Genomic DNA, 21072 nt, shown 5'->3' with positions numbered 1-21072 from the left:
GAGGAGAGACAGAGAGGAAGATCTTCTGTACAATGATTCACTCCCCAAGTGAGCACAACGGCCCATGCTATGCCGATCTGAAGCCAGGAGACTCTTCCGGGTCTCCCACGCGGGTACAGGGTCCCAAAGCTTTGGGCCGTCCTCAACTGCTTTCCTGGGCCACAGGCAGGGAGCTGGAAGGGAAGCGGGGCTGCCGGGATAGAACCGGCGCCCATATGGGATCCCGGGCGTGCAAGGCGAGGACCTTAACCACTTGCGCCACTGCGCCGGGCCCCAGAAAGTCAGATTTACAGAGAGACAGAGAGAAAGATCTTCCATCTACTGATTCACTCTCCAAGTGGCCAGAGCTGAGGCAATCTGAAGCTAGGAGCCAGAAATTTCTTCCAGGTCTTCTATGTGGGTGCAGGGCCCCAAGGCTTTGGGCTGTCCTCTACTGCTTTCCTAGACCACAAGCACAGGAATTGGATAGGAAGTGAAGCCGCTGTGACATGAGCTGGTGCCCATGTGAGATGCTGGCTCATGTAAGGCGAGGATTTAGCCACTAGGCTATTAAGCTGGGCTAATGCTGTCTTCTAAGATTTTTTTTTTTCTTGATGTGTTAGCAATGACCATGTTTGTGACACACACATATATATGTTTCAAGTGCTCATAATTTTGTTGTTGACATACCATGATCATCAAGTCAAAACTGAGCAATCAGAAGGAATACTGTAGTAGTTCTTGCCTGGTATTTTGTAAATGAGATGGGACAGGACTGCGTAACCCTCAGTGAGGCACAGTTGTGAATTGGGAAGAATGCAGATTGAGGGTTAGGAGAACTGGTCCTAGCCCCAGATTGGCTACTTCCTACCTTATTGCCTGGGGTAAATGATTTTGTCCCTCCCAGCCTTAATTTTCTGATCTGTGAAGCAAGAAGGTTGGAGTAATGTCTAAAGTGCAAATATTCTGTAGGTTTACTGCAGTTTTTATTGAACAGTTGAGAGAAATACTGGTCACCTATAAAACTTCAAAATTTACTCAAAATAGATTTGCACGTTCATGAGTCAGGAAGAGCAACATTGTTGTTTTTTTTTTTTTTCAATATTTATGCCTTTTTATTTTTTTTTTAAATCATATATACTTTATTATGTTTTTTTTTTTATTGTTGCTTACATTATATTATGTAGTACAGTTTTATAGGCGCTGGGGATCCCCCCCACCCCTCCCATACCCCTCCCCCCATGGTGGATTCCTCCACCTTAGCAACATTGTTATATATGAAAAATAGGACAAAATCTAACAGAATTAGTTTCAGAGTCCACTGTAAGCAGATTATAGGCTCTTTAAAATGTATTTATTTTACATTACAAATTTTATTTTGTGTTCACATTAAGTGGTCTGTGAGTGCTATACAGTTATGGTACAGTTCATCTTCTAGAGCTTTCCTGCTGGTTCTCTTGCCTGTTCTATTGATGATTTTCTTTTTTTAATTTACTTTTAAAAAAAAATTATTTGGTTTACTCCTTAAATGCCAGAGCTGAGAACAACTAAAGCCAAAAACTCAGTCCAGGCCTCCCATGTGGGTAGCAAGTACTTGAGTTATAGACAGTTTTACCTCTAATAGCGCCCTAATATTCACTACCAGTAAACCCAAGTAATTTAGCTGGGACACGAACTGGAACCCATATGGATCCTGGTATGTGTAAGATGAGGAGGGCCCTACAATAAGCATCTTAACCACTGTACCCAACATCTGCTCCAGTGCTGTTTCTTTATAACTGAGAAAGAAGCAGAGCAGAGCTGGGAAGGATGGTTGTGGTTGTCTCTCTTTATGGTTTCTCCCCATATGAACAGAAATATTATCTTGGCAGTTCATCTCTGTGTCTAAATAAAGAAAACATCAGGAGCAGGAAACAGCAGCCGATGATTTACTGCCAGAAACTGTGAGAATGGCCTGAAGAATGTTAGCTTTGCCCTGCAGCCGCTTCGGCTTCTGGTTTTGCAATATTCACAGGAAGTTGGCCGACACCAAGGGAGAAAACAAACAGTGACCTGAGACTTTGTCCAAAAATACGCAGGGAGGATGACACGGAGGCTGAGCCAAGTCTGGGTGCTGAGCTCCAGGTCCGCCCCGTGCAGGAGCTGGTGCAGTGAATTTTTGGTATTTTTCCCTCACAGTTGTCTCAATATGCAAAGAAGGTTGTCAGTACCAGCTGTTATTCAATCACCCACACTTCCTGAACTGGATGGGATAGTTTTAGTTGGCAGGGGAAAAAAAAAAGCCCACCAACTTGATGAGGAGGAGGATGAAGGTCACTTGGTAGGTAGACGTTCAGATCAGTGCTTGGCATTAGCTGGGTTTCCCGAACGAGTAACGGTTAGCCTTGTGCACCCACAAATGAGGGGTTTAGTTCACTTCTCTTCTTCTGTTTGCAAAAAAAGTGTTACTGAGGTGATGATGACTATAGTAATGCATTTGTATTAGTCTGTTTTTCTGCCATTATAGTGGTGTTTCTAAAGCTGGCTGCTTTGTGAAGAAAAGGTACCAGTCTTTCAACTATTGAACCCTTTGGGGACATACTCCAATCACAACTAAGCCATAGCAACACTGTGCTGTTCAAGAGTCAAAAGGGAGAGGCTGGTGCTGTGGAGTAGGCTAAGTCCCTGCTGGTGGCACCAGCATCCCATATGGGCACTGCTTCATGTCGGTTGTTCCTCTTCTAATCCAGCTCTTGGTTATGGCTTAGAAAAGCAGCAGAAGATGGGTCAATTCCTTGGGCCATTGTGCCCATGTGGGAGACCTGGAAAAAGTTCCTGACCTCTGACTCCTGGTTTTGGATAGGCCTGGCTCTGGGTATTACATGGTTGCAGCCATTTGAGGAGTGAACCAGTGGATAAAAGATCTCTCTCTCTTGCTCTCTTTTCTTCTCTCTGTATAACTCTGCCTTTGGGATTAAAAAAGGAGGAGATCCCAGCGTGGTAGCCTAGTGGCTAAAACCCTCACCTTGCATGCGCTGGGATCCCAGATGGGCAGCAAAGGTATCCCAGCTGCACCACTTCCCGTCCAGCTCTCTACTTATGGCCTGGAAAAGAAGACAAGGATGGCCCAAAGCATTGGGACCCTGCATCTGCAGGGGAGACTTGGAAGAAGCTCCTGGCTCCTGGCTTCAGATCGGCTCAGCTCTGGCCATTGCAGCCACTTGGGGAGTGAACCAGTGACTCTTTTCTCTCTGTAAAGCTGACTTTCCAATAAAAACAAATCAACCTTAAACAAAAGAATGAGGAGAATGAGAAGGAAAGAGGAAAGTCAAATAGGGATCTAGCATTTGGCTCAGCAGCTAAGATGTACAGGCTCTGCTTCACACGGTAGCTTCCTGTTCAGGCTGGGAAGCAGCAGGTGACAGCTGGAAGTACTTGCGTCCCTGTTACTCATGTGGGAAGCATGGGTTAGTTCCAGAGCCTGGCTTGGGCCTGGCCCAGCCCAGCTGTTGTGAGATTTAAGAGTAAGCTAATGAGGGGAAGACCTCTGTGTGTGTCTCTCTGCTTTTAAAACAAAGCTAAAAGAGTCACAACATGAAAGTCTACAGGGAGCAGTCCTAAGCATACTTACATCGTCATGATCAGAATCAATAGTTGGGTACACATTTTAACAGTCGTCTATGATATCATTTCATATCTTGCAACACATGTATCTTTCTGAGTCTGTTCTGATTTCGGTCTTTCAGAACATAATTGTGATGTGTCACTGGTTTGTTTAGCAATGTGTCCACGCAATCTATTTTGTTCACATGAGTCTTTTTTAACTTTTGTTGTCTTATTTTTTCTAAGAGTTATTTATTTTTATTGGACAGTCAGATTTACAGAGAGAGGAGAGACAAAGCTCTTCCCTCTGCTGGTTCACTCCTCAAGTGGCTACTACAGAGCTGAGCTGATCCAAAGCCAGGAGCCCAGAACTACTTCTGGGTCTCCCACATGAGTGCAGGTACATGAACCAGTGCCCAAATGGGATCCTGGCATGTGCAAGGCAAGGACTTTAGCTGCTAGGTTATTGCATTGGACCCTATCACGTTGTTTGTTGTTGTTGCTAAATTTTTATTTTGAATTTTATGCTACAATTTGTATAGATTGGGATTCCTGCCCAAACTACCAAAAGATTTTCACCGTGTTGCTACAATATTATAGTCCTTCGTAAGGAGTCATAATTCCATCAGTCTGTTATTTTAGTGTGCCCCGGCACTTCTGGTAAATTATGACAACTGGTCTGGCGTGGTAACCTAGAGGCTAAGATCCTTGCTTTAGGCATGCAACAGGATCCTATATGGGCGCTGGTTCTAAACCCAACTGCTCCATTTCTCATCCAGTTCCCTGGTTGTGGCTTGGGAAGGCAGTAGAGGATGGCCCAAAGCCTTGGAAACCTGCATCTGTACGGGAGACCCGGAAGAAGCTCCTGGCTCCTGTCTTTGGATCAGTGCAGCTCTGGCCATTGCAGCTACTTGGGGAGTGAATCAATGGATGGAAGATCTTCCTCTCTATCTCTCCTCCTCTCTGTATATCTGACTTTCCAATAAAGCAAAACAAAACAAAACAAAAAACAATGTGACAATACTGAGATGACTACCAGATAATACTGGAAGAGCCAGTACTAAAATGTTTATTGATGGAATGATTGCGAGCTTGGCTCATAAGTAATCTGATAATGGAAATGTAGCTTGGGATAGAAACATAACAAAATTGGCCATGCACAGATCATTACTGAAGCTGGGTAGATGCAGGGATACCGTATGAGTCTGTCCATGTTGCGTGCATTTGAAATTTTCCAAATTAAAATACAAAAGCCTAAAAGAGGCATAGATGATTCCAGGTCACATTTTAGGTTCTGCAGAGCACCCAGGGTTCCTGGGTTTTTGGGTCACATCCGGCATCTCTTCTTCTTCTACTCTGGCTGCTTCCCCTTCTCCTTCTTCCTCTTTTTGTTTTTATTGGAAACGCAGAGTTACAGAAAGAAGAGACAGAGATCTTGAATCTGCTCGTTCATTCCCCAAATGGTTACAATGACCAGAACTGACTGGTCCAAAGTCAGGAGGTAGGAGCTTCCTCTGGCTCTCCCATGTGGGTGGCAGAAGCCCAAGGACTTGGACCATTTCTGCTTGTTTCCCAGATGCATTAGCAGCGAACTGAATTTGAAAAGGAGCAGCCAGGGCTCAACCTAGCACCCATAAGGGATGGTGGTGCTGCAGGTGGGGGCTTAGCCCGTCGTGCCACCTTGCAGGTCCCAGTTTGCATCTCTTTTACAAGAACTGCAAAGCCATCTTCTCTGGACACCTTCAAGCCCCTTGGCAGCCATGGGCACACCTGTGCTCTACTGATCTGCAGTTACTACATTTTGGATATAGAGCCCCAACCCATGTACCCACCCCAAAGCCACCATCTCCTTGTGCTTTAACAAAGAGTCACTGGGTAAGTCCCTGACCCGTGCCCTGTGTTACACTGTAATGTCTTGGTTTCTCTCACCTCTCTGAGAGAAAATATTTTGACTGACATTTATAGATGTCGAACCTGGGGCTAAAGGAAAGGAAGGAACTTGCCTATTCTAGTATTTAGAGTTCTTGAACAGTCCATCATGTTGTCAACAATGGTTTCTTATAAATATCAGTGTGGAAAGGGATCAGTAGAAAGACTGAAAAATAAGCTCAGGCGTAACTAAGAAACAGCGACCGTGCTGCGTGAGAAGGCTCCCTGGAGGCAACGCCTCCGTTGCCTCCTTGGGGTTTTACCAGGGCCCCTTGCGGAGGTTCTGTGGGCATGGCCAGGAGCATCTCCAGCAGGACTCACCATGGTTTGGGGAACTGGCAAGCCTTCAGAGTGAGCTAGGTGGTGACTGGGCTGTGTGCTCCCACCACAGAGCTTAGCCCCAGGGTCATGAAGGGGCAAATCTGAATACTTCTTGGGGTGTGTGTGTGCTGGTGGGATGGGTTCTCAGCTGATCTGGACTGGAGAGCACAGCAATAACCATCCCTGCTTATCTCTGTAGGTGACAATACTTTTGTGTAAATTGGTTGCTCTTCACATCAAATGTGTTTCTGTCTGTTGAGATACTCTGGACTCCTCCCACAACGCACCCCTTCTCGGATCCTCTCCTGCTGGATCCCAGGATTTTTCTCTTCTGTGGTTCACTTTGTCATGTTAGCCAACACATCTTTCGGAGCTTCTTCAATGTGTGAGAAGAGAGTTTTTTGGGAAACGTTGTATCTCTGGAGTGTTTTCATTTCACCTTTAGAATGGATGGGTAGCTTGGTTGGGTGTGAAATTCTAACACACTGCTCTTCAACATTCCCCAAAGAGTGCTACACTGCAGAAGCTTAGTCCTGCGCTTGTGTCTCCTACGACCCACGGTCCACATGGTGTTCTTTACCTTGGCCCACGGCAAGAAGTGGACCGTGGAAAAGGTGATGGCTAAAGCCAGTATGTAAAGAAACTTGAGTTTCCATTGGCACTTCTTTTCTATTTATTTACTGCTACTGCATACAAGGGATGTTCCCAGACCGGTTACATGGGAATAACAAGCTTATATATAATGTGTGGGTTTATATTTATGAATTTTTTTTTTTGCTTCTTCTGAAAACATTAAGAACTTTTCCCTCTATTCCTTGCTTGCCCCAGTGCTATCAGGTGATTTAACTTTAGAATGTTATGTGAATTGGGTATTTCAGAATTTGAAGTGGTAGGGGGGAAAAGTAGTAACAGAACTGATGGGGGTCCTATTTCTTTTAGATTTTTATCTAAATTATTTCTTTTATATTTTTATCTATTTATTTGATTGTTAGGATTACAGAGAGAGAAAGAGAGATGTGAAGAGAGAGGTCTCCCATTCACTGGTTCACTGCCTAGATGGCCTCAATTACCAGGCCAAAGTCAGAAGCCTGACATGTCATCCAGGGCTCCCAGTTGGGTGGCAGGAGTCCAAGTGCTTCAGTCTTCTGATACTATACCCAGGCCACAAGCAGAGAGCTGGATCAGAAATGGAGCAACTGGGACACAAATCGCTGCCTATGTGGGATGCCAGCATCACAGGTGGTGGCTTCACCCACTAAGCCACAATGCCAGCCAAGGAGGGATATTTAACGTCTGAATCCGGAGTCAGCATATTGGCACAGCAGACCAATCCTCTGCGCTGCGCTGCGCTGTTAGCATCCCCTATGGGTTCTGGGTCATATCCTGCTCCACTTCCCATCCAGCTCCCTGGTGTGGCCTGGGAAAGCAGTGGAGGATGACTCAAGACCTTGGGACCCTGCACCCATGTGAGGGACCTAGAACAAGCTCCTAGCTCCTAGCTCCTGAGATCAGATCAGCTCATCTCAGCTCAGCTCTGGCCATCCTAACCACGTGGGGAGTGAATCAGTGGATGGAAGACCTTCTCTATATTTCCCTCTGTCTGTAATATCTGCCTTTCAAATGCAAAAAAAAAAAAAGACATCTTTTTAAAAAGCTGGATCCAGAGATGAACCCTGCTGCCTTAGTGGTACAAGGGTTAAAAGCAGTCCAGCTACCTGCTGCATCTATTGCCTCTAAAACAACTTCCAGCGTTCTTTTTGCTTGATGTGGGGAAAGGGCTGGGTGATGTCTGCCAGGTCTTTGAACATGATACACCTATAGATTGCTAAAACTATAAGAAATGGTGAGCCATGTCTGCTTGAGTTCTGGTTTCCCTCAGCAAGGGTGTTTGTCCATTGTTGAACTGTCCTTTGTGTTATCACTATGTGTGCCTGGGAAAGCGGCCTTAAAATTTTCATATTTTTTTTTATTGAAAATACAGACTTACAGAGAGAAGGAGATAGAGGGAGAAAAATCTGCTGGTTCACTCCCTTAATGACCACAACAGTCAAAGTTGATCTGATCTGAAGCCAGGAGCCAGGAGCTTCTTGCAGATCTCCCACAAGAGTGCAGAGTCCCAAGACTTTAGGCCATCATCCACTGGTTTTCCAGGCCACAAGCAGGGAGCTGGATGGGAAATGGAACAGCCAGGATATGAACTGGCACCAATATGGGAACCTGGCACTTACAGGTGGACAATTAGCCAGTTGAGTCAATGTGCTGTCCCAGAAGTCTGCCTTTTCATTCAGGCTTGTTGCTTAGCTTTTGAGTGGACTAAGTTGCACACTACTCATTGTCAAGTGTATTTCCTTACAGGAAGCCAGAAAGTCATGCCCATGGATCACATTGTAAACCCTGGTTCCTCCTGCATTGGGTTGAGAAACAGGGCAGTAATTTCAGACCTGGGTGAAGAACTGAACCTTGAAATCATATACCATGTAAGCCTATAGAATGTGTAACATAGCTTGATAAGCATTGTAGGCATTGTCCAATCTAGATTGGTTAGGAAATAAACTCAGGAAAACAAAGTAAATGGGAAGAAGCCATTTGACAGATATTCGATTCTGGCCCCAGCCACACGGTGGCAGGCTTACTCTGTAGTACTTCCTTCCCAGGCTATAAAGACCAGGGAAACCCATCTTGGAGAAATTCCTGGATTTAACTCATGAAGCCAGATTGTTTAGGAAGGTAACTTTACAAAGGCTGACATGAGCCCGATGCGATGGCCTAGCAGCTAAAGTCCTCTCCTTGAACGCACCGGGATCCCATATGGTTGCCAGTTCTAATCCCGGCAGCTCCACTTCCCATCCAGCTCCCTGCTTGTGGCCTGGGAAAGCAGTCGAGGATGGCCCAAAGCCTTAGGATTCTGCACCCACGTGGGAGACCTATTCAGATTGGAAATTCCCTAACTACAGGCACTACACTTTTTTTTGTCTCATTTAAGATAGTAGCGTTTTATACAAAGTTATTGATTATTGACTCACTTGTTTAGAAGTCCTGGGCACATGAAATTTCCTTGACATTAAAAAAAATGTTTGAGCAGTAAACACACACACACATAGAACTATCAAACTATCAAAGTTGTTCATAACCCAAATGCCCATGATACCTGAGAATAGACTGGGCCAAGCTGGGAGTCAGGAACTCAACCCAAGCTTCCCATGTGGATGGTAGATCTCTCTTATTTTAGCCATCACCTGCTGCCTTGGGGGGTTTGCAATATCAGGAAGCTGGTGTAAGAAACAGAGCAAGGAATAGAACCCTGGTACTCTGGTATATGATGTGGGCACCTAATTAGTATCTTAATCATTAAATAATTGACCCTCCTCTACTGCTTTGAATCTATCTTTAACAGTTTTATAATGATAATAGCAGTTTTATAATAATAGCTCTCATAAACTTTTTTATAGACAGTTAATTAGCATTGGGAGATAGAAGAGGCAAAGTTAGCATTTTATAGTCCATGTTGAAATGAGAACTGTTTTCTGTGTATTGGCACTGGGCACTGGTGGTTGATTTGGGGCCCTGGCTGGTGCTAGAGGGCAGCACTTTATTCTCACAGGACATGCTTTCCAAGCTGGCACTTGAGCCAAGTTTTCAATAGTTGGCTCCATTGCCCATGAGGTCAATAGCTTCTGCGTGGCATATCCTCTGACAGGTGCAGTGCATTTCACGGTCATATGCCGGCTGCTCCATCCTGCTTCTATAACATGGGTTCCTTGAGCTGAGAATATGTGCAGTGCCATGTTAGAAGAGCAAATGTAATATAAATCTCTAGAGAGTCATGGGGGCTGACTTTTTGTGGGCAGGAAAAGCCATAAAAAAGGATACCCACCTATTCCTGTTGCAAGGAATGGCTTCCTCTTCCAATACGCTCAGCATGCCATGAGTGGCTGGGAGGTGTCTTCCAGGAACAAGGCTATTTTCCTTCTCAGCAATGGTTTCTGATGGTGCTAATAGTTGAACACTTGATATTTACTTTTTTATTTTAAAGATTTTATTGATTGGAAAGAGCCTGTTGCTGTTTTAGTCACCTGTTAATACTCAGAGCTTCACATTCAAAAGGTCCTCTTGAATAAATCACTAAAATGTCCTGTTGTTTTGGTTTGGTGTAAAAAGGTCATATCTTAGCTCATCTTCCAACATTTTACTATGAAAACTTTGGAGTTCAAGGAGTACAGGAATATACCTAAATTTAACAATTGCTTTTTTCCCCCCCCAGATTTCTTTATTTTCATTGGAAAGGAAGATCAGACTTCTGGAAAGAAGCAGAGATAAAGATCTTCCATCTACTGGTTCACTCCCCAAATAACCACAACAGCCACAGCTGAGTCGATCTAAGCCAGGAGCCAGGAGCTTCTTTTGGGTCTCCCTTGCGGATGCTGTCCTTGACTGCTTTCGCAGGCCATAAGCAGCAAGCTGGAAGGGAAGAGAAGTAGCTGGGACATAAACCCACACTTGTATTGGATCCCGGTGCTTGCAAGGTGAGGATTTATCCATTGAATCATTGTGCTGGGCTCTATAAGTTGCTTTTTTTTTTTAAAGATTTGTTTATTTTTATGGCAAAATCAGATATACAGAGAGGAAGAGAGACAGAAATATTTTCTGTCCAATTATTCACTCCCCAAGTGACCACAACAGGTGGAGCTAAGCCGATCTGAAGCCAGGAGCCAGGAATCAGGAGCTCTTCTGGGTCTCCCATGCAGTTGCAGGGTCCCAAGGCTTTGGGCCATCCTCTGCTGCTTCCCCAGGCCACAAGCAGAAAGCTGGATGGGAAGCAGGTCTGCTGGGATTAGAACCAGCGCCCATATGGGATCCCGATGTGTTCAAGGAGAGAATTTTAGTTGCTAGGCCATGGCACCAGGCCCTATCAGGTGCTTTTTAAATGTGTGTGTGTTACAGATTTAAGTTTTATTTATTTGAAAGGTAAACTTATATAGAGAGAAAGAGAGACATCAGACTATTTCATCTTCTGGTTCACTCCCCAAGTGACTACAACAGCCAGAGCTGACCCAGGTCTAAGTCAGTAACTCAGACTTTCTTCCAGGTCTTCCACATGGGTGCAGGAGCCCATTGACTTGGGTCCTCTTTAGCTGCTTTTCTAGGTGCATTAGCAGGGAGCTGGATCAAAAGTGGAACAGCTTGAACTTGAACTGGCACCCATATCGGATGCTAGCATTGAAGGCAGAGGCCTAATGTACTATGCCACAATTCCAGCCCCAGTAGTTAACATCTTGTCCTATTTGCTCTGTCTTTATTAATTGTTTGATGTGCAATTTGCAGACCTCATTACATTCTCGTCGAATTCTGTGGTACTTACCTCCTAAAAGTAAGGATGTTCTCAACATCACAGCTAACAACAACTTCTTAATGTTGCCTAATATCTAGTTCCTATCCAATGTATCCACTCATCCATAAATTTGAGTAAAGCACCACTTAATCTGAACGCCGACATTTGACATCCCTCGCACCTGCAGAGCACCACCTGGGCCCCTTCCAGGAAGTCTTCAGGACAAGCCTGTGTGTGAGGAGTTCTCCCATCGACAGTGCCAGGCAAGCCAGAGCCCCAGGCAGCCCCAGGCAGCCCCAGGCAGCCCCGTGCCTCCCCGGGGACAGGGGCGAAGGCCAAGGCAAGGAGCCAGCAGGCAGAATGGCCCACACACGTTCCTTGTGCAAAGAGGGTGGGGTAGGAGCCCAAGATGCTTCTGTTAACTTCCCACAGTTGCCTAAGAAACTGCTGGAGCCAGTGGGGGAGAGCACAGCTGTTAGCAGGAAAGGAAAATTTGAAGATGACTAACAAGGGGCTTGTGAAAGAGAAACAGAAGGCTGATATTCCTCCTTCAAGGGGAAGCAAAAGAGAAATAAAAAGGCTGCAGTACCGCCAGTAGGCTTCCTCCTGCTTTTCCCCTGTTCCCTGCTGAGATTTAAGGCCCACATCCTGGGGAAATAACGGGACTTGTGCTTTGCTGATTTTGCAGAGAACGCTGGGCAAGTGGCGGAATAGCCCTGCCCTGAGGGCAGGCAGCCAGAGGGATGGTAGCTAAGAGATGAACAACAGAACAAGCAGGTGGCTGCAGACCACGCTAAGGGAAGCCTGCTGCCTCCGGAAGGGAGTCAGGGCGGAGAGGAGCAAGACAGAGGAGGAGGAGGAGGACAAAGGAGGATTAGTTAGCTCTAGTGCAGTCTTACTCCTTGTCCTGTAACACCCATGTATGTAACTCACTCCTTTTCAAGAAAAAAAATCTAAGTTGGGTTTTTAAACTGCCCAATGTCTTCATAAGCTGACACATGACCGGCTGTCCTGCTGATCTTTTCTCTAGCCACTATCTTGCCTAGTACACTGTGGGGTTTAGATTGGAGTGAAAATCTAAAAGCAGGTGGTGATGCACAAGACAAGTTGATTATGTATGGGGCTGGGTGGTTTTTTTTTTTTTTAATTTCATTTTTAAAAATATTTATTTGGGCCTGGCATGGACCCTAGGGGCTAAAGTCCTCGCTTTGCACTAACTGGGATCCCATATGGGCACTGTTTTTTTTTTTTTTTAAGACTTATTTTTATTGCAAAGTCAGATAAACAGAGAGGAAGAGAGAAAGAGAGGAAGATCTTCTGTCCACTGATTCACTCCCCAAGTAACCACAATGGCTGGAGTTGAGCCAATTTGAAGCCAGGAGCCAGGAGCTCTTCCAGGTCTCCAACGCAGGTACAGGATCCCAAGGGTTTGGACCATCCTCGACTGCTTTCCAAGGCCACAAACAGGGAGCTGGATGGGAAGCTGGGCTTCCAGGATATGAACCGGCACCCATATGGGATCCCAACATGTTCAAGGCGAGGACTAGCAACTAGGCCACCATAGCAGGCCCTGGACTCTGGTTTTAATCTCGGGTTCTAATCTCTGATGTAGCTAATATAAAGTCATTGTTATTCTATTAACTGGCTCATATTCTGTTATTGTGGGAAAGGAGGAAGTAAACAATTATAGCTATTTTATGGCATTCTGAAAGTTTGTAATTCAATTTTTTTTAAATATACTTTTTAAAGATTTATTTTTATTATTTTTTTTTATTGGAAAGGCAGATATACAGAGAGGAGAGACAGAGAGGAAGATCTTCCGTCCGATGATTCACTCCCCAAGTGAGCGCAATAGCCGATGCTATGCCGATCCAAAGCCAGGAGCTTCTGCTGGGTCTCCCACACAGGTGCAGGGTCCCAACGCTTTGACTGCTTTCCCAGGCCACAAGCAGGGATCTAGAAGGGAAAGGAGAAGATGGGACATGCACCGGCACCCATATGGGATCCCAGTGCTTGCAAGGTGAGGATTTAGCTGTTGAACGATCGTGTGGGGCCCATTATATTACAACTTTCATTAAAAAAAATTTTTTTTTTTCTTCAGGCCCAACACCATGGCCCAATTGGCTGATTTTCCTGCAATTTCCAGGATCCCATATAGGCACTGGTTCATATCCTGGCTAATCTATCTCCTATTCAGCTCCCTGCTTATAGCCTGGGAGGGCAGCAGAGAAATGGCCACAAAGCCATTGTGACCCTGTATCTATATGGGAAACCCAGAAGTAGCTCCCGGCTCTTGGCTCCTGGCTGTCTTTGGGTCAGCTTAGCTTTGGCCAAGGTGATCGTTTAGAGAGTGAGTCAGCAGATGGAAGATTTCCGTCTCTGCCTTTCCTTTCTGTATAATTCTGCCTTTAAAAAAAAAATTAATCTTTAAAAAAAAACGAAGGTCTTGGGGACAAGTGTTTTGTGTAGAGCTTAGAATGCCATCTGGAACACACATCTACCCATAAAAAAGTGTGTCTGGGTTCACGTCCAACCTGCACTCTCAGTTCCAGCTTCTTGCCAATATGTTCTCTGGGAGGCAGCAAGGAGTGACTGAGGTAGTTCAGGTCAGCCACGTGGGACACCGGATTGGGTTTCTAATCCCAGGCCTTAGCTTGACCCTGGCTTTGGCTATTGTAAATATAAGCATTTAGGGAGTAAACCAGTGGGTAGGAAATCTCTCTCTGCCTATTAGAGAAATAAAATACGTTTTGGAAAACCTCTTGTGCCTGACAAAGGTCAAGAGAAAGAGCATCTCAAGACCCTTTTATGCAATAGAGGTCACTGCATGGGAGTGATCTAGCCAGTCATGAGCTAGGAAGCAGTGTAGGTTTATCTGTTGATGCCACCTGCTCAGCACAAGATCGGCCTCGGTGCAGGTGATGATATGAGTCAGCTGCATGGTCTAATTTAGCCAGGCTAAGAGATACCTATTTGTTTATTTAATGTGTTTATATGATGAGCAAAGGAACTTCATCTAGTTCTTGGGGTGAGGGAAAAATAACCTAGAACAATGATTTCTGTCCCCCTGCCCCATTCCCTGTTACCTCTTTCCTCAATTCTTTTTTTTTTTTTCTGCTTTAGGTGATGTATAGTGTAAAGGCAGGACTTTGTCACCATAGCAGTTTAACATGATGAAGGATGTGGAAGCCATTGTGATGGATGCTATTTACCCTGTTTGCTAATTGAAACTCAAGGTAGAGTCGCCTTCTGGTAAGTTCTAAGTGTCATCTTCCATTTTGAGACTGTCAGATTTCCTGATTGTGTGGCATGTAAACAGGCAAGTGGTCTTACACAGGGACCTAAACGTTCTCTACTTATCTACCTCAAGAGGGACTGAGGGGCCCTCCGGCTTGCTGCTCTCGGTCTTGGCTAACCCCAAGAGGAAGAAGGGAAGAGACGTGGAAAAGTGGAGAGATCTGTGTACCTCCGTTTTCATTTTCTCAGATCTAATCCTCTGGTTGTTGAGGAAGTAACCCGAAGTCTTTTCACTTCTGCCTGTTTGCCTGATATGAAGCATTTCCCATGGCCCGTGAAAAACAGAGGTGTTCTTAAGGCTCCTTGAGAAGAGTTCCTTGACCAAGCTGAGCCAGCTGAAGGAACTGGGGCTGAATCGGTTGATTCTGTTTTGCCCAAATAACACAGCAGAGAAGCTCAGGGCAGGAAAAAGAGTGTTAAGAGAGGAGACGCTAACTTGAGTTTACTGTGGGAACGACACTCTGAAGTCCCTAGGAGTGATAAGGATGGTAGGTATTCCTAGGTTCTGCTTCATCTTCAACCCTACGTGGCTCTGTCTGATTCGCGACATGATTTATTTACCTGTGTGATCACAAGCTGGCTGGAGGAGCAGCCCCTCACGGCCACAGTGCAAGCAGAGTCCAGTTTCTTCCCTAATGGACGACTTGTAATTTGGAATCTTTTTTTTAAAAAAAGATTTATTTTTATTTTTATTATTATTTTTTATTGGAAAGGCGGATATACAGAGAGGAGAGACAGAGAGGAAGATCTTCCGTCCGATGATTCACTCCCCAAGTGAGCACAACGGTCGATGCTATGCCCATCCAAAGCCAGGAGACTCTTCCGGGTCTCCCACACAGGTGCAGGGTCCCAAAGCCTTGGGCCGTCCTTGACTGCTTTCTCGGGCCACAGGCAGGGAGCTGGAAGGGAAGCGGGGCTGCCGGGATAGAAATGGCATCCATATGGGATCCCAGGCGTGCAAGGTGAGGACCTTAACCACTGCGCCACCGCGCCAGGTGGGCCCCTGTAATTTGGAATCTTTTGCCCTGTATGCAAAGTTCAAAGTGTTCTAAAATAAGCTGCTTTGGAGCAAGGAAGTTGGATATTATTTAGATGATAATCATAGAATGCTTTCAGAGCTGGAGAAAACAAGGTTAATAACTCACGTGGCCATTTGTCCAGGTGGATTTCAGGGGAAGTGCCAAGTCTGTCCAGTGGAGAGTTACTGGGCAATAAATGCAAATACTCATAAATACGTTACTTTGTCAAGTAGGTAAAACTTAGTAACGCTTTCTTTGTCCCATAGATAAATGAAATCACCAAATCCAACAATCCGAGCTGTTTCCTTTTCCTGAGGAATAACACAGTTATTACTCCCTGCACTGGACTAAAGAACCAGATTACCATTACTTATGGTTAGCAACTTGTGGAAGGGAGCAAAAATGTGTCTCATTTATCTGTTTATCCTCCAAGATGCTTTGGGGATGATATCTAACACTTAATAAGATGTGATTGCTCAGGAAATATTTAATAACTCTTACCTCAAGCCCTTTTTTCTCAAACACATTTTTCTCAGAAGTTGTTTTGTCAGATTATAGACCCCCACCCCCAAAAATAACAACCTTGATTTGGGGTTTTTTGAACAAAATAGGGCTCTTTTTGTGAACCCACTGAACTAGTTTGGGTAAACTACTTTATTCAGTGGAGTTTGAGGATCTACAACATGCTAGGGACCATAGTAACCCAGAGAACTGTTTTTAAAAGAGTTCAGAATCCAGGAGGGAAGGCAGCCAACGGACAGTTGCTTTGTGAAGAGCATGGATGGCACATCGCTGGGCAGGGCAGTTTTTCTGGGGATCAAGGACAAAGCTGCAGGTGATGCTGCTTCAACGTGCAGTCTCGCAGCTGCTGAATTAAGGAGACAGAAGCAGGGACGGACTACAAGGAAGAGTAGGTGGTGTCTGACCTGGATTTTGAAAGAGGAGTAGGAGACCAGTGTGTACTTTGAGGGTTGCTGGTGCTCGAACAAGATCTGGCTCCTAATTGATGCAGCTGTTTGATCACCAGAGTCACAAGTTAGGGGTGCTGAGAGGGTGAGAACTGTTCCCCAGTGGGGTTGAGGGGGCGGGCCTGGAGGGAGGCCCTTAGGTTTCTGGATGGAATGTGGGAAGGCAGGACTTCAGATGGTTATAAACACCTACTGCTGGCCTAGCCACCTTCTCTGCTCCTGGGCTGCCAATGCGATGTCCCCTTCACAGGCACACTGTCCACCACTGCCAGCTTCATTTTTGACTGCAAACCTTTAAAACTGTGAGTTGGAAAAAGCCTTCCTTCATGAAGAGCTTTTCTCAGGCAAGCATCCAGCCAGTACGGGGTTGTTAAAACAAAGCCAAACCATGAATGAGATGAAAGACAGGTTTCATTTAGAAGTTATTATAACAGGGTAAGAGACAGGAGCAAATACAATTGAGTTTAATTTCTGTATTGTAATATTGTCTCAACGAAATTTGGCTTCACTTCTTTCCTGTCTGGCTCCAGTTCCCAGGAAGGAAGTGTTAGTTTTTTTTTCCACAAACCCAAGATGCCACATAGCAGGCAAGCCACACGAGCGGCCTTTATTTCAGTGAGGGAGCTAGCATGGTGTAGGGAGAAAGTGAGAGCAGAGGGTCCAGTGCACTCGCCTAGCAGATAAAGTCCTTGCACGTGCTGGGATCCCATATGGGCACCGATTCTAATCCCAGCAGCTCTGTTTCCCATCCAACTCCCTGTTTGTGTCCTGGGAAAGCAGTCGAGGATGGCCCAAACCCATGGGACCCTGCACCATGTGGGAGACCTGGAAGAGGCTTCTGGCTCCTGGCTTCAGATTGGCTCAGCTCCGGCTGTTGCATCCACTTGGGAAGTGAATCATTGGATAAAAGATCTTCTGTCTCTCTTCCTCTCTGTATATCTGACTTTGCAATAAATTTTAAAAATTTGTCTAATTAAAAAATTGTCTAGTGAGGCCTTGAGAAACAAGGTGTAGAGGGAACAACATGGGATGGAGATGGTCTGGCCTGCTTCTAGTCCTGTGCTCTCTCGTTTCCTCCCTCCATTTTGGCAAAGGAGGGACCTGTGGTAAAGCCAGGGCTCTGACAGAGGGGGCCATGAGGGCTTCAATGCCAGCTAGTAGAAACTTACACACATGGGCACTTGTGTTTTTTAAAGATTTATTTTTTATTTTTATTGGAAAGTCAGATATACAGACAGGAGGAGTTTGGAAGATCTTCTGTGTGTTGATTCACTCCCCAACAGCCACAATGGCAAGAGCAAAGCTGATCCGAAGACAGGAGCCTGGATCCTCTTTCAGGCCTCCCATGTGGATGCAGGGTCCCAAGGCTTTGGGCTGTCCTCCACTGCCTTCCCAGGCCACAAGCAGGGAGCTGGATGGGAAGCAGGGCTGCCGGGATTAGAACCGGTGCTCATATGGGATTCCAGCCCATGCAAGGCGAGGACTTTAGCTGCTAGGCTACCATGCTTGGCCCTGGCACTTGAGTTTTAACTCTGGAGGAGGCATATCTAACAAGTAAGTTAAATACATGAGGTCCCAGGGGACAGTTAGTAGAGTACCCAGGAAAGCTCTGCTATAACCAAATCTGTAGGTTTTTCTGAGATGCAAATAGAAGTTAACAGGAAGGGTTTGATAATTAGGTGGGTATTAAGGCCTGGGGAGGTATATGTGAGGCCCACTGATCTTTTCATGTGGGGTAGAGACATCAGAAAGGAGGTGTGAAACCCTTTAGGGAGGAGACATCTCATTGACCACAGTTGCCAGGCTGCACAGAAAGGAGAGCTGGCCTGAATACAAGGCTGGTACAGGACAGACAGTGTCTCTGGATAAAAATACACAGCTTTACCTGTGATGTCGTTGACCCTAGGCCATCGTAGCAATGGATGCTTTGGGAGCTGGGCAGAGTGAAGGGCTCTCTGGCTTGTGGCCTACCATGATTCTGACCTAGGAATTTTTTGACCCCCAAGGCAGTTCCATTTCCAGTGGCCTGGCTCTTGGCAGAGCCAACAGTGTTCTTTCAAAGCTGCTTGCATCATAGGCAGCTGTTTGCCCAATCTCCTGGCTTCCCACATTGCAAGCAGGTGCTGCCTGCCTCAGGGTGGACTGGCCTTGCTGGGTCTCCTTGAGAACAAGTCACTGTATAAAGCTGCATGAATGGGCCTCCTGCTGCCGAGCTCTCTGTTCTTCCCTCCTGGGACTCTGCTAGAGTGGACACAGAGGCAGCCTTCGGGATGTTAGCCATTCGGGAAGCTCTGTTTTATCTCTAAATCTTTAATGGACTGAGCTAGAGATTGGTAGTTACAGACACATTCTGACCGTCTTTATGTGAAGTAAGGCAATGCCCATGATATAGTTAGGCTTCTTGGTTTCTTGTTATTCATCCCTTCATAAGGTCTGGAGAGTCTTTTAGAGAGAAAGTAGAGAAGTGAAGAAGTCAGGATTACCAGATTGATTACACTAACAATAGCAAGTGAAAACTACCAAATAAAAGCTCTAGAATACATTTATAAAGTTTGATGTCTGCTATAAATGTGAGATAAGCGTACAGGTTTACAATGAACTTACATTGTACATTACAGAAAACAATGAGAATAACATGAGTAACTTGGTTGATCAGCGAACTTGAGCAAGAACATGTCAAATGACTTAAAAATGCTTTCAAAAAACAGTCTGAGATTTAAGTAATGTGAACCAAGAAGATTTTTTTTGTGTTGGTCAAGCAATCTTAGTTCAGAATAGAATGATAAGTTAGTTGCAGTAATGATTTAAGATCTTTAGACACTTTAAAAATTACAATCAGTTGGTTAGAATTACCTGTTTGTAGTAACATGAGTTTGCCACCCCTTTTTGGATGGTTTACAAATATAAGTAAACAGATTTTAAAGAGTTTTCACACAGGTATGACTGGAACCATAACATTCATAATTGACGAGGCATCTGTTTGCTTGTCTTAGGAAGCACATACAGAATTTTACAGAGAGATGTAATTTTTAAACATTTTGAATTGAGATAACAATTATGACTGGCAATGCAAAATAAGTCATTAGACTTGTATAACTAGACATTTTAATGTGATAAAATTTTGCACTGCTTTGCACCTTGACAAAATTTTTCATATGGTCCAAACAGCCTAATCACTTGTTGTCTCTACAAAATGAGAGGTAAATCCTTTGATATTTGCAGGAGGCCTCACTACAGATACCAAAGTGCCAGAATTTGAAACATTTGAGGCTTTTGAATATCTGTCAAGGATGCCAAGAAGGCTTAAAATATCTGGTTGAAATAGAATCTCTTTACATGACACAATACAGATCAGATTAATTATTGACAAAACGATTACTGAAACACCTTTAAAACAAGTACATGACTTTGCTGATCTTAAGCAATAAGAACCTAATGAAAGGAGAGAACGCAAAGATTACCTTCATTTAAAAATATTTGCAGATAAGAAATAGTACATTGGACCCAGCTTAGTAGCCTAGTGGCTAAAGTCCTCTTACCTTGCACTTGCTGGGATTCCATTTGGGCACTGGTTCTAATTGCGGTGGTCCTGCTTCCCATCCAGCTCCCTGCTTGTGGCCTGGGAAAGCAGTCAAGGATGGCCCAAACCTTTGGGACCCTGCACCCACATGAGAGACTCAGAAGAGACTCCAGGCTCCAGACTTTGTATTGGCACAGCTCTGGCCATTGTGGCTACCTGGGGAGTGAATCATCGGATAGAAGAACTCCCTCTTTGTATATCTGAACTTTCCAATTAAAAAAAATCTTTAAAAAGAAAAAAAGAATTGGGCCCACCCAGCGCGGTGGCGCAAGTGGTTAAGGTCCTCACCTTGCACACCCAGGATCCCATATGGGTGCCGGTTCTAATCAAAGCAGCCCTGGATCCCATCCAGCTCCCTGCCTGTGGCCTGGGAAAGCAGTCGAGGACGGCCCAAAGCTTTGGGACCCTGCACCCGCGTGGGAGACCCAGAAGAGGCTCCTGGCTTCGGATCAGCATAGCATCGGCCGTTGCGCTCACTTGGGGGTGAATCATCGGACGGAAGATCTTCCTCTCTGTCTCTCCTCTCTGTATATCCGCCTTTCCAATAAAAATAATAAAATAGATCTTAAAAAAAGAAAAAAAGAATAAAGCTTTGAGGGAGTGCGTGGGTCAAAGTGTTGGTGGAAAAACTGGAAGGCTAATTTTCCTATAAAAAAAGAGAGGGAGATAGTACATCGGCTTATCACATATTCTGAGGCAATTCAACAGTGTCATATATAAAATTTACTGGAGCTAACTAGAAAATTTAGTCATTAATCAGATGAAAACCATTTAAAAGATGTTACAGGGCCAAGTGGCATGGCCCAGAGGCTAAAGTCCTCACCTTGAACACGCCCCAGGATTCCATATGGGCGCTGGTTCTAATCCCGGCAGCTTCACTTTCCATCCAGCTCCCTGTTTGTGGTCTGGGAAAGCAGTCGAGGACGGCCCAATGCTTTGGGACCCTGCACCCATGTGGGATACCCGGAAGAGGTTCCTGGTTCCTGGCTTCGGATTGGCGCAGTACTAGTCATTGCGCTCACTTGGGGAGTGAATCATCAGACGGAAGATCTTCCTCTCTGTCTCTCC

General features: G+C 45.1%; 1 protein-coding gene across 8 annotated transcripts in view; it reads left to right on the top strand.

Moving 5' to 3' along the window:
• Nucleotides 1–14078: 14078 nt before the first annotated feature.
• RCBTB1 (RCC1 and BTB domain containing protein 1) overlaps nt 14079–21072 on the top strand; it is a 67182-nt gene continuing 60188 nt past the window's right edge. For 3 of the 8 annotated variants that reach the window (XM_040991442.1, XM_040991441.1, XM_040991431.1), the window contains exon 1: nt 14200–14392. The gene's annotated coding sequence lies outside the window, so the exon portion shown is untranslated. Of the gene's footprint in view, nt 14169–14196; nt 14393–14626; nt 14926–21072 lie in introns of those variants that run through there. The other 5 variants (XM_040991432.1, XM_040991437.1, XM_040991433.1 and 2 more) reach the window with 5 other exon arrangements.

This window comes from Ochotona curzoniae, unplaced genomic scaffold (genome assembly GCF_017591425.1).
Source record: "Ochotona curzoniae isolate NIBS_2020 unplaced genomic scaffold, NIBS_Ocur_1.0 contig_64, whole genome shotgun sequence".
NCBI lineage: Eukaryota > Metazoa > Chordata > Mammalia > Lagomorpha > Ochotonidae > Ochotona > Ochotona curzoniae.
This window is presented reverse-complemented; position numbering and strand designations above follow the sequence as displayed.